This window comes from Epinephelus fuscoguttatus, linkage group LG17 (genome assembly GCF_011397635.1).
Source record: "Epinephelus fuscoguttatus linkage group LG17, E.fuscoguttatus.final_Chr_v1".
Lineage (NCBI taxonomy): Eukaryota > Metazoa > Chordata > Actinopteri > Perciformes > Serranidae > Epinephelus > Epinephelus fuscoguttatus.
Window position 1 is genome coordinate 20,917,504 of NC_064768.1, and position 10,268 is coordinate 20,927,771.

The window sequence follows — 10,268 nt, forward strand, 5'->3', positions numbered from 1 at the left end:
TAGCAGAGGTGAAGGGACAAGGGGGGACTTGAGAGAAACTGAGAGCAGGGGAATGCATGAGAATAACGTTACTATGGGCCGGTGCCAGAAATTAGAGGTGAAAAAATAAAATTGTAGTCTTTTTACACAAAACAACATTGTATTTTCTTCCCTGCCATTTAAATCAGTGGCCTTTCTCCCTCCCAAATATGATGAGACATAAAAACCAATAAGGGTGGAACCTTATTTGTCATGGCACATTGTTATCCAAAGCTAGCTAGCCATATCCTAACATTACCATATGTTAGATTATGTTACATGAATCTTGAAACACCACTGCACCAAGTAACCTAAATCTAAAGCTCAAGTGTAGCTACATTTTGCAAAAACGAATTCAGTCAGTGCCACAGATAGATTGAGTTCTTGACATGACTGTGTCTGTCTGTCCAGTCAGTCATTTAAAATGCAGGTTGTCCAACTTCTGCTGTGAGCAGAAGTAGTTTGGGTGACGTGAATGCAGTCAAACACAAACACATAGTGGCTGATCTCAGGAGAAGGAAAACAGTTCTCTTAAAGACTTCTGACCTGGAACACGTTGAATATTAAAGGTCCAATGTGTAGGATTTAGGCGGACATATTGTCAGATATGGAATATAGTATAATAAGTATGTTTTCTTTAGTGTATAATGACCTGAAAATAAGAATTGTCATGTTTTCGTTAGCTTAGAATGAGCCAGTTAAATCGATAGAAAGTGGGTTTTCATTTATGGAGATGGTTATGTTGCATTGCCATGTTCCTACAGTAGCCCAGAATGGACAGACGAATAGTTGCTCCAGATAGGGCCAGCGTAGTAAGATGTTTCACTGAATAGTTAATGAATTAACTTGCCTTTATCTGTGTTTTGTTCTGTATCTAACACTTCTTATCTATGTTGTGAGTTAGTGAGTTAGTGTGTGTGTGTGTGTGTGTGTGTGTGTGTGTGTGTGTGTGATGGTAGCCCCGTTCATCAGTATCATACAGTAAGTGTAACAATAATCATTTGTTATAAAGGTACGTGGCTCTTCCTTTTACCCATCTTTCTTTAACTTTCTTTGGTGTATATGTTAAACTGATTTTACCTAACTTAGTCATATTTACAGTTTACACATGAAGAACAAAGTTTTGTTTATTATCCTCCGTAAAAGATGATAATGACAGTGGCAATTCAGTTCACTCTGTAAATGTTTAAACAAGTAAGTTTACCGTGTGGCATTGGTGTCTTAACAAAAATGTAAGGTCAGGTTAGTGACAATGATTAATGTGAAATCAACAGCCACTCCCAAGGAATGTTTCTTAAGTAACAGACATATGGAGGTGGGTCTGTTGACGCAGAGTTACATATCTTTCCCATCAACTCATCACAGCGGATATTTATACCTGAAGTAAAACACTGGTGTTATTGATAGCATTAACAATGGCTCTACTTTATTACGATGTCAAGTCATGACACTGAGCCAGCACACATAATACCCTGGAAGTGAATGTAATTGGACTTTGGCCATTACTAACTTACTTTTATTAATTTAATCATACAATCAATCATTTAATCATATAAGATTAAAACAAGGGTAGAAATCTGGGCTGTACTCATGCGCTGCTATGATTTGAGCTAAATGCTTGTTAAGTGTGTTAGCATGTTAATGTTTGTTACTTGGCAGCGAAGACAAACCACAGCTGAGGTTGATGGGAATGTCATTCGTTTTGCAGAGTCATAAAAAAAGCACGGGACAAAATAAAACTTTAACTTGCTGGTAGTGCGACAGGAAAAAGTCACATTCTTGATGGTGACCTCAGATACAGACATCTAAACCTAGAATATGACCAGTATAACCAGTCACATGATGTTGTCTTGCTCCCCTCCCTCCACAGCTGAACATTCAAACACTTGAACTCTGATGTCAGCTATTCATCTTCCCAGCAGTCACTCACAGACACACTCACTTTAATGCAGATTTCTTCGTCACTGCACCATAAACCTTGTGTAATTGTAAAATTACCCATCCAGCTTTCCACAGTTACAGCACACAGTCAAGATGTCTCTGTCTTCCCCTTGTATTTTCATTGTCTCTCTTAAATCTACAGGTGTCCACCAGCGTGATAATCAAGTTTTTTTTATTGAGGAAGTGACATTATTCCTGGAGCTCATAAAAAAACTTTGAAAACAAGCTGTAATTTCAAAATTATGGATTGTTTTTATTGACTGTAGGGAAATCACCGCGATCCCCAACGGGATAAGCGGTTACAGAAAATGAATAAATGAATAAAATTGTGTATTATTATTGTAAGGTTCAGAAGAGAGGTTGATCATATATTTGCATACATATTTACGTGTTAAACACTGTCATCATTGACTTTAATAATCTGCTGAATCTACCTCTGTGGTTTTCCTCACATTTTCCTGTTGGCAGTGTAGTGTTGTTTTGGTGGTTTTGTGCATGAGGAGAGTTTTATTCCCCAGCTATGGCTATCGTCACTTTTGTGCTACCTGGACTTTCTTTTCACTCCTTGAGAATAGCCGATGAACTGAAAACTCTTAGTCGTTTGGAGATGTTAAGAATGTTTGCATTCTTTTGTCATGCTTTTTGTGACCTCTGACCCTGACATTTTTTCCCTTTATGTTGTGGTGGTGAAAGCGAAACTGTGCATGAGCTGCAGTCTGCGTCCACACAACAGAGGTCAGTGGATGTTACAATGGCTGGTGCTGCTTCTTTAGCCCCCACCAGCTCTCCAGTGCCCTGAGAATTGGTCTTCCACCTGTTTTTAAAGGGGATGGAAGTCTTTCACAAGATGGCCTCTAAGTTTTGAAGTGGCAGTGCAGGCTATGATTTCATCCGAGGCATATTTGTACAGCTGATGCTGTGAAGCTCCAACCATTCATGTTTTTGTTTTGCTCTGTGGTACTATTTATCAGCATAAGGCTTGTCCGCCGATAATTAGCTCCACCATTACCAGCAGAATCATTAATGTAATGAACACATTAAGGCATTGATAATTATACTCTCGTACTCGTACTCGTACTCGTCGTCCTCCGCTTATCCGGGTCCGGGTCGCGGGGGCAGCAGCCTCAGCAAAGAGGCCAAGACAGTCCTCTCCCCAGCCACTCAGTAATTATAATTCAATAATATAATCGTGGTATATATCATTCTGAAATGGGCCATCCTGTATAATGAGAACTTAGAAGTATATTTTGATGCTAATACTTTTGTACTTATACTGGAGTATGATTTTGAATGCAGGACCTTTACTTGCAGTAGAGTATTTATCAACCTCCAAGGCTGAAAATGAAGTGACCATGGAAATGCCAAAAACCACAGTTTTTTTAACAGCTGCTTGAGGCTTCCTCCGGAAGCCAGTCAATCCCCATAGACCCTTATGTTAAAATGCCCAACTTTACAGCAGAAATAAAGATGTTTACAGCCTGGTACAAAAATGGTTTTGGTCTCTACAGCTAATTTTTCAATGACAACAGTACAGGGGTGAATTTCTATATAACTCACCCATTTACCCTCTAGCTCTAATGTGATCACTTATGGCTCCAACAAACCAAAATGCCGAACTCAAACCGGAGTCTACAAACCAATGGGTGACATCATGTCAACTACCTCCTATTATTATCCTATTATCTTTAAAGTCTATGGTATTTATGCACTGTGGTAAAAGATCTGAGTACTTCTCCCATCACTGCAGGTAATGCTCGTGGTTACACATAAAACATATTGTATAAGTACATATTATGTCTTTGTGCAATAAGTTCTGAGCAGCCTCTGTTGCTGACAAAATGTAACCTGTAAATAGAGATTAGACGAGGCAGATAAAGAGAAAGTCCAGTTTCCACTACACCTCTCACTTTATTCATACAAAGATTACAAATCCAACAGATGTAATAAATGTACAGTATCCATGATCAAATGCAAACAGAAGGAATATAGATTAAACCCACTACTAAAAAGTCACTTTTAGCACCTGCTGTCATTCCCAAATTGACAGGTCTCACAGAAATGAGTAAATAATGGGTTTGAAAGAGTTTTAATTTTCCAAACAAGGCAGAATATAAAACATAGTGTGTGCCATACTGTATATACCAAAATATCTTAACATTTTTATACATTTACCTTCATCATAATTGGTAAGTTGGGTTTTATAGTTTAGCAAATACTATAAAGTCAAACTCTACAGCTTTTTCTCTTAAAATGTATATATTTGTATACGTTTCTCATCAACAGACACTTTGAATAAAAAACAAAAAGTAACTGTACAAAGTTGTATTCCATTTAATACTTGTGAATCTAGAGGGAAATTCAAGAGGAAAACAACATGTGTATTCTGAATTTTAAAGTCATTTTCATGCTTATGAATAAAAAAAACTGAACTGACATTTTTACTGCCAGAAACAATAACCAATCCCAGCTTTAAAAGCATAATGAAGGTAAATTGACTAATATTTTTAACAAGATATTATTCATACATTTGTTTTATTTTAAAAAACACAGATATTTACACTGAGATTCCAGTTTAACAGGTACTCCTAGCTAAATCCAATGGAGACCACCCTATCCTGAAGTCCTGTAATGAATCCTACTGTTTATAAAACTTACATTCAGTTTTTGTTGAGACTGTAGAAAAGTATTTTTTCAACACCCTGCTTTGTGTGAATTGGAAGGTGTTTCTAATATTTTGCCCACCACCATGGGCGTACCTATAAGATGGCAACCAATCGTCTTGGTTAAATTATACAGGGTCCACAGTCTAACAACTAGTCAGTTGTTTCATAGAAAACTGACGGCCCTGGGGCGTCGGTAGCGTAGTGGATGGTCAGTCCCCACTCTCTCTCTGTCTCCCCATTTCACTCTGTCCTGTCATTAAAGGCAAAAAGCCTACAAAAATAATCTTAAAAAAAAAAAGAAAACTGACACCCCGTCTGTGGGACTTCTTGAGGTTTTATTCTGTGATTATGATATGTACAACAACAACAACTGCTGTATTTGCTGGCATTTAAATGGTTTACTCATATGACCTATTCTTTGAAAACTACACTCCTTGCGGTTCCACTGATGTGATGTAGGCCATTTTAAGATTCAACCACCACAGCAGGTTTAATAAACACTTCTGTCAGACAAAAAACAAACAGTCATCACTCACCTATAAACATCATGTTAATCCACAGATTGATATTATCCTAATAAAACAGCCCTCATTTCTCAGTTCTCACACAGTCCCAAAGGCCCAGATGATCTAAATCCAGCAAAAATATTTAGTCCAAACATTATTACGTCTATAGATATCCACAAACTGGCATTGCATTGCTTTAAACTTCCATATTTCTCCACATATTATCCAAAATTTCCTCCTTTCGCATGTAAATATTTAGACTGCTTTCTGTCAAAATGGAGGCGAACTCCTGACCTTTTCTTTTTTTTTTTAACACTCACATTTTTATTGGAGTTCATTACATTTAAACAAAGAAATATATATTTGAATCATGTATTCCATCGCAGAATTGAATAGAAAATTAGGACAGATATGTTAAGTAAGAAACAAAAAACAGAAGAATAACAGTCATGGTTACCGGCATCCATTATCCCAAACAGAGTACATAAATCCAAATCAGTCAATCCTTAGGCATCATTCACTGTGTCGTACTGTGTCCATTTCTCCCACTTAGTTAAGAAGACATTTTCTCTCATTTTAAGCCGATGGGTCATTCTCTCCATGGTGCAGACCTCTCTTATGATCTCTAGCCATTGAGTTATAGTGGGTGGTTCAGTCTTGCACCAATTTCTTGTTATTGCTTTTTTACATGTGACCAATAACATTTTGGTTAAGTATCTATCTTTTTCTAGAACATAATTATTCAAACTTCCAAGATACATAACTTTACATTCCCTTGGTATTACATATCCCAAAATGTCTTTCATTATGTTATGTACACTTTCCCAGAACGAGTTAAGTTTATGACACTTCCAGAAGATGTGTGTATGGTTTGCTTCTCTCTCTCCACATAACCGCCAACATATATGTTGGGAACCAGTTTCTTTACTCTTCAATTTAGGTGTAATGAAGTAGCAAGTCAGGTTTTTCCATCCGAATTCCCTCCATGTTCTTGAATTTGTAGCTGTGTGTTGTGTTTCACACATTTCATGCCATTCTTCCAAAGTAATGTTGATGTTCAGTTCCCTCTCCCACTTCTCTTTAATGTACAGAGTAGAAGCAGCTTCTGAGTCTCTCAGATTTCGGTACAGTACTGAGACTGCCTTGAATTTAGTTCCACTGTATGTCCTGGTCATTACATCAAGTACACCATTTGAAGTTTTCACAGTTTGTATTTCCTTTATAAAATAGTCCCTTAACTGTAGTTATCTAAAATGGTCCCGGTTTTCTAATCCATAACTCATTTTTAACTCCTGGAAGTTCATTACATTCCCATTCTTTGTTAATGTACACATGGATGTAAGCCCTTTCCTGCCCCAGTCCCTGAAGTTGTGGTCACTTAAGCTTGGCTTAAATCTGTCATCATATGCAAACCAACTTAACAATTTTAAATCTCTCTCTAATTTGTGTTGTTTGGCAAAGTCAAACCAGATATTCAGTGTGTGCAAAGTTATTGGATAGTGAGTGTAGTGACTTCATTAATTCAGCATTGCCAATCAGGGACTGGGTTGGAATACCTGCCACCGCCCTCTCAATGTCTTTCCACTTTGCAGTATAGTCTTCGTCACACCACTTGACCACTGGTCTGAGTTGTGCTGCACGATAATAGTCTTTCAAATTGGGAAGTGCCATACCTCCTTTATCTTTTTCCAATTGTAGTGTACAATATTTTATCCGTGGTTTTTTACCGTTCCATACAAATCTGGAGATCATTTTATCCCAAATTTTAAACTTTTCTTGTGGAATCCTAATAGGCAGACATTGAAAAAAATATAGTAGTCTAGGAAAAATGTTCATTTTAATGACTTCAGTTCTAGAGTTGAAATCTAATGGTAGGGTCGACCATCTTTCTATGTCTCTACTAATTTGGAAATGGATCTGGTCATAATTTGCTTTATAAAGGTGAGCGAGCTGTTTTGTTAAAGTCACACTGAGATATTTAATAGTTTTTGATTGCCATTTTAATTGGTAAGTTCTCCTGATTTGTGGGGATGGGGTATAATTAAAGGTCGAGATCTGTGCTTTATTTACATTTATTTTGTATCCTGAGTGCTCACCGAATTCTTTTATGAGATGCATTAGCTGAGTAAAAGTCGTATTGGGGCTGTCCAGGTATATCATAATATCATCCGCAAATAGACTTATTATATGTTCCTGTCCATTAATATTAATCCCTTTTAATTCCTCACTCTGTCTAATCGCCTGGGCTAATGGCTCAATATATATAGCAAAGAAGGGATAAGCAGCATCCCTGTCGCGTACCTCTTCCTAACATTATTCTTTCCGTTAGACTCCCATTAACTTTTATTCTGGCTGTAGGATTTTGATAGATAGTTTTAATACAATTAATTGAGTCTTTATTAAATCTGAATCTTTCTAGTATTAAATATAGGAAGTCCCAATTTACACTATCGAAGGCTTTTTCAGCATCGAGACTTAACAAAACAGCACTGTTTTTATTAGTTTGTATTGTGTTAATTATCTGTGTGGTCCTCCTAATGCTATCTTGTGTTTGGCGCCCTGCAATAAAACCGGTTTGGTCTTCATCAATTAGGTCATTTATAAATTTCTCATATCTTTGTGCTATATGTATATATCTTGTAATCCACATTAAGAACTAATATTGGTCTGAAGTTGTTACAATATTCTGTGTCTTTTCCTTCTTTGGGAATTATTGAAATTATTGCCTCTTTCCAGGATGGTGGTAAGTGGCCTTCTTTGAGAGTCCAATTAAAGGAAGCTGCAAGGAGAGGTATCAGTTCCTCCTTAAAAGTTCTGTACCTCTCCGATGGAAAACCATCACCTCCAGGGGTTTTATTGGCTTTAAGCTTAGATATAGCCTTGGATATTTTCTCAGGTGTTATAGGAGCTGTGAGGTCGTTGTTTTCTAATTCTCCAATAGCTGGCAAATCGAGTGAGTTGAGAAACTGTCTTTTTGCCTCCTCACTAGATGAGGGTAGTTGTGTATATAGGTTTTTGTAGTAATCCTTAAATATATTTTCTATTTCTGCAGCATTATATTTTAATTGGCCTGATTGAGGGTCTCTGATTTTGTGTATTGTATTTAGCGCCTGTTGTTTCCTAATTTGCCTTGCCAGTAGTCTTTAGGGCCAGATTCATAATATTCCTGTTTCACAAATCTAAGTTTTTTCTCTATCTCTCCCCTCAGAATTTTGTCTATTTCCCCTTTTATGGTCTTCATTTCCTGTAGGAGTTGAATATTTTGGGTGTTTTGATATTTTATTTCCAGGTTTTTTAATTTTCCTGTCAGATCAAGATAAGCCGCTTGTTTTAGCTTCTTTTGATTTGATGTTATAGCTATTAATTTTCCTCTAATTACGGCCTTTACAGTGTCCCATAGGATAATCGGGTTAATTTCATCGGTAGCATTTTCTTCGATACATCTTTTTATTTCCTTTCTAATTTGCTCAGTTATTATGTTATGTTCATTATGCCACTGTTTAGTCTCCAAGTTGTATTTTTATGTCTATTATTAATTTGTACGGTTAAATGAACTGTGTTGTGGTCTGAAATATCAGCCACTCCAATTTCACATCCTTTCACCTTGTGCATGTCCCAGCTATTCATAAATACATAGTCTATTCTAGAATGAGTGTTGTGTGTGTTGGAATAGTGTGTATAGTCTTTCTCTGTTGGGTGGAGTTCTCTCCATACATCGGCCATACCCTGTTCCTTCAGTGACATATTCATGAATTTAGTTGAACTCCTGACCTTTCCATTGACACCTCACTTGAGCCAACAGGAGCTTTCAATGCTGTTGCTGAGGCCTTGTTAGCCAGTGAGGGCCTGTATTGAAGGAAGGTGCATCACTCACATTTCTGGGGCTTATAGTCAATCAGTAGCCAGCGATTGATTGACTCAATGGCTTATGGGTATTGTAGTCAATGACACTCTGAACTTCTACAGGAGGTTTGAAGTCCTCACAGGGACCATAGACTGTTACCAGTGTACAGAAATGATAAATACCTGCTCTTATTTTGTCCTAAGGAAAAAAGTCTTTCTTATCAATTCAGGTTCACTAAACTGTTTTTACATGCAGTGAGCATGATATGGCCCCATTGTGTCTCCCAGTTCTAGTCAACTACAGCATCTTTTTACAAGAAAATATTCAGGTTAAGATAAAAAAAAACCTTTTATTTCAGTGTGGTATAACTTATATACCTAACTACTAACTAATTTACATTAGGTATGCCTTGTTTAGGTGAATTTTAGTGAATTTTACAGGATCTGTAAGAGTTAATCTTTTGGTAATGGTAACAAAGACCATCTGGCCACTTCAAGGAAAAAAATGGTCACCTTCTTTGTGAATCTGGCAAATCTGTGTTGGTGGTAAATGTCATCGATATAATCAATGAATTCCTGTGTGTACTATATTGACCGCAGTTGCTCTTCTAACATCTAGCACCGTCATCATGCAACAGTGGCGTAGTTGGGAGGCAAGACAAAACTACAGGCTGATTTTCCACCTCTGGGTAGCCAGGATATGTGCCCTCAGACAATGATACAATATGAGGATACATTTTACAGTATATTTCTTCACGGTGGCTTATCTGTATTTATTCGAGCCAGAGTCTACGGCAAAAGAAATGTCGTGGAGACTGCCAAGGCTGTGGCTACCATGCAAAAGAAAATGGCTGTTGGGGACCCTGAAGAACCTGAGCTCCCAAGAGAAAACACAACTGGTTTTGCCTTTGCTCAAATTGCCCTCTGATACCAAACGGAACTGAATAATTCTGCTGCAATGAATTTCAGCATGGGCACTTTTTGTTGGATGCTATCACTGACACCAGTAGAGCCCTGAGAGAGCCCATGTGTGCGCTACTAGTGAAATTGAAACCGTGAAAGTTTTATTCCTCACTTTGACAGAGGAGTGCAGGAAACCTTAGTTTAGTTCAGTTTATTTAGATTGTAAAATCACCATGGTAGAAACATGGTCTCAATACACTTTACAGAATCAATTACAATAAGAAACGATCAAGGGAAAGAGCAGACAGCCAAATAGGTAAAAACACACAAAAAGACAGAGGAAAAACAGACAAGGATATAACAATTGGAAAACTCAAATTTCTCCAAAACACTG